Below are 4,023 nucleotides of genomic sequence, written 5' to 3' on the forward strand. Positions count from 1 at the left end.
TTTATCTTCCAGTCTGTGGGACCCCAGGTTCTATGTAATTTGACAGCTTGGTACCATCAGCTTTCTTCACCGCATTTGCTTATGTACCCGCTTGAAGACAATGGGTGCACAAGCAAATGTGGTAAGGAAAGCTGATGGTGCCCAGCTACCAAAAGATATAGTACCTGAAGCCTTGAAAACCTGAAGATAAACAAGCAGCCATCTAGCTGAGAGACAACAAAACCCACATGGAAGAAGCACACCAGCCTGTGCCTACTCGATCGCTGAGGACAAAGGGGCTGCATTAGCAAAAGTGGTGAAGAAAGCAGATGGTGCCCAGCTATCAAATGATACTGCATCTGGGGTCTTAAAGGCTTGAACACTGTATTTCTTAAATAAAGGACTAAAACATTTTCAATATTTGTTTTGTTCCACATGAATCACTTTTTTCCTTACATAATGTGGTGGTTACAAAGACAAATAAGACTGAAGTAGAATTTTCTGTGAGGAAAAGTAGGCACTTTATTGCCCGTTGTTATTAACTTACAAATGAAACAGAGATTCCATGAAGCCCTAAGCTCAGTAGCCATTTGTTTGAATCCCATATTAAGCAAAGGATCAGGCAGTTGCACTGAACCAGTGATTACAATGGAACTGTGATTAAGAAGTGCCCCATTCAAAGGAAAGCTAAATAAATATGAAATTAATTCTGGAATGCAATTCATTGTGAGAATACAATTTATTTCTTAATGAAGCGTAGCAATCTATAGGAGATAAAACCAGTGGCTGATAAAATATAAAACTCAGAGAAAATGTAAATCACTATTTTGAAAGACCTTTTTCTTCCTCAGATGATTTAAAAGACAACTTATTTTCTTGTATTGTATCCCTCTTTTGCCAGCAGTTAGGAAAATCATGATTACTGAGTAGAAAAGAAGGCAATTAACTCCAGAGGTTAGTTGTGGCATCAGTACTCATAATGTCTGCAATTAACTATTTTATGGGAGAGCCAATAGAGGTCTAATAATGTACATAAGGGACCAGTTAATGTAAAAGAAAATTTACTTTAAAATATTTATTTATTTTTACTCACCTTCAATACTGTTTATACCCTAAGAGTCTATTCCAACACAAAGAGATCCCGTGTGTTATAGACTTCCCTTTGAGCCAGTTCTTTTCAATTTGAGCTCCTTGCTGAGAATTTGAATTTCTAACCTCTTTTGTAAACTGAATCAGCATAGACATTTTAACCAGACCCTGGGGTGATTCTTATGCATCAGTAAGAATCTTGTTAAATGCTGGTTTTGATTTAGTGTATCTGAGGTAGAAGTGCAGAAACTGGGAGAGCCATATGACCCAATCCAAAGCCCTGGCTGCAGAGTAAAGCTGTGCTCCAGAGGGTTTCTTAAATGTCATCCTCAAAGAAATGTGGGCCTTTCATCTTCTACCTCAGATGCTCTAGCTCAGAAGCAACATTTAATAAGAGCCACTGTGGCATACATAGTAGGTTATGCATTGGGCTGTTTACCACAAGTTAGGCAAATGGAATCCACCAGCCAACTGCTCTGCGGGGGAAAGATGAGTCTTTCGACTGTAAGAATATACAGTCGGAAGTACAAAGGGCAGTGAGTGGACTCAATGGTAGTGACTTTTTTGAGGCCTTTCATTCTGACCACTGATTGCTGGGCTGGAATCATCAACCTTTAGACTAACAGTCTCCTAAGATACCTTTGTACCACCTACGGATCGCTTACAATGCAGTAAGTGATTCAAAATAGCAATAATTCTATTGACTCATCTAGGAATGTGATGATAGTAGCAGGAATAAAGTCAGAAAAATAAATTTAGTTTGCTTCCTGCGGAGGCGGTACTAAAGACGTCTGTAGAAACACAGGAAGTTTGTGTTTGAAGGCATCAAACTGATCAAGGTCAGAGTATCAGAGGATTTTCCTGAGAGACTCTGATACAGAAGAATAAACAAACAGAATATAAGGTAAATGTGTGCATACATATACACAGTATATACAGATGATAAATCATTTGAAATATGAAAGTGTATTCAACTTTTGTATAAATACAAACGAAGCAACAATGAGATGGCTTGTTTAGATAATATTATTAGCAAAATATCAGGTAAGCTTTAAGGAACTTTTAGTGTCCTAGTATTGAATAAGATATAGTAACAGAGGCTCTCTTTTTATACTGATTTAATCTCTCTGGAAAGTTATTTGTTAATATTTCCGAACATTTGCAAACCGTTTTATAAAGGTACATGAGTGCGCTATGAATTTTCAATATTTAAAGTATAAATTTGACATATATGTATACAATTATGATAGTATTACCACAATCATGATAACGAATATTTATTACCCAATTGCAATCCTCACTGCATCTACTTCTTCATCTCTTTGTCGAGCACTAGCATACTTTCTGACATTATAAATTAATATGTATTTTCTACAATTTTACTATATGAAATTATTCCATGTATATATGCTTTTGCCTTTAGTAGTGTGTATCTATAAATCATTTTCCTTTAATGGAGAGTAATATTTCACAGACAGCTGGGTTACATGTGTTTGGAGGCAATTTTATTTACCAAAAAAAAGCTGCTGTGAACATTAATTGTACAACTCTGTACACATATACATAGTTTTAAGGTGTAATTCTTTCTAAGTTTTGCTATATGACTTTTGTCTGTTTCACTATGTTGAGTTTTTCATGGATCTGTTTGATCTTATTCTACCTGCAGCTCATTTATAGTTCAAAGAGTTTCCTACTAAATGGATTGATTAATGTATTTCCTTAAAGTTTGAGGACTCTTTGGACACCGCTTATTCAATTCCTTTTTCTTTCCCCCTTTCCTCTCGTTTCGCCTCTGTTGCTAACATGACTCGAATGATGTCCTACCAATCGACGTGGCTTTACCCAATAGGTCATGTAGGTTCTACTCCTTTTCTTCATTCACTTGACTTCTTGTTCCTCGGATTCCTAAATCTAAGAGACACAATTCCACACCCCGTGGTTCTTATTGCTCTTTAGTCTCTAGTGACTTTCAATTACAGCTGTGTACATTTGAACTACCACGTTTCTGCTTGTCTCCTTTTTGTATTATAAATACTCCTTCGTTGATATTTAATACCACCCATCTGAGAGTTTGTGATACTGTGGTAACTTGTGTGTTGCTGTGATGTTGGAAGCTATGTCCCAGGCTTTACAAATACTAGATAATCCAAAAATGGTTGAAGCGGTATATCAACAGGGAGTTTTCAAAACTGCAACTTGGATTCCAAAAAGGATGTCACACCAGTGGTACTATTGCTAATATCAGATGTATCTTGGCTGAGAGCAGAGAATATCAGAAACTGTTCACACGTGCTTTATTGAATATGCAGAGACATATGACTGGGTGAATTATAATGAATTCTAGATAACATTGTGAAAATGGAGATTCCAGAACACTCGATTGTTTTCATGGGGAACCATCACAGTATAAGAGCAATCACTCAAATACGGCCAGGGTACACTACCAGGTTTATTTTGAGATAGGTTTTAATCAGGATTTTATTCTTTCATCATGCTTATTCAATCTGTATGCTGAGCACCTAACCCAAGAAGCTGTGGTGCACGAAGAATGTAGGTTGGAAGTGAAGAAAACTTGAAGTACTTACTGATAAATTCAAATCTATATTCTTCAATATAGATTTACCACCATATAAAGAATATAAAAAGCCTCACAACTGAACCTATAAGCAACATCATTACCAATGCAGATAATATAGAATGTGTCCAGAAATTAACTTTGCTTAGATCTACAATCAATGCACAGAGATGTAGCAGTCAAATGATCAAATGATGAACTGATTTGGGCAAAATCTGCTGCAAAAGATTTCTAAGATGGTAGGGCAGGATCAAGGGGAACGTAACAAAGAGGAAGTGCTGAAATCCTGGTGGGGAATGAGCATGATAGTGGGACAGGAGGAGAATCAATGGAAATAGAGGAAAAAGCTGGGAGGCAAAGGGTATTTATAGAGCTCTAGA

The 4,023-nt window shown here is 36.7% G+C and overlaps 1 protein-coding gene across 1 annotated transcript in view; it reads right to left on the bottom strand.

Moving 5' to 3' along the window:
• The window catches only part of GABRA2 (gamma-aminobutyric acid type A receptor subunit alpha2), a 212,306-nt gene that overhangs the window by 9,345 nt on the left and 198,938 nt on the right, over nucleotides 1-4,023 (bottom strand). The gene's annotated exons all lie outside the window — the stretch shown is intronic.

The sequence above is a fragment of the Echinops telfairi genome, unplaced genomic scaffold, assembly GCF_000313985.2.
Source record: "Echinops telfairi isolate 266 unplaced genomic scaffold, ASM31398v2 ScPeMD7_7468;HRSCAF=8506_0, whole genome shotgun sequence".
NCBI lineage: Eukaryota > Metazoa > Chordata > Mammalia > Afrosoricida > Tenrecidae > Echinops > Echinops telfairi.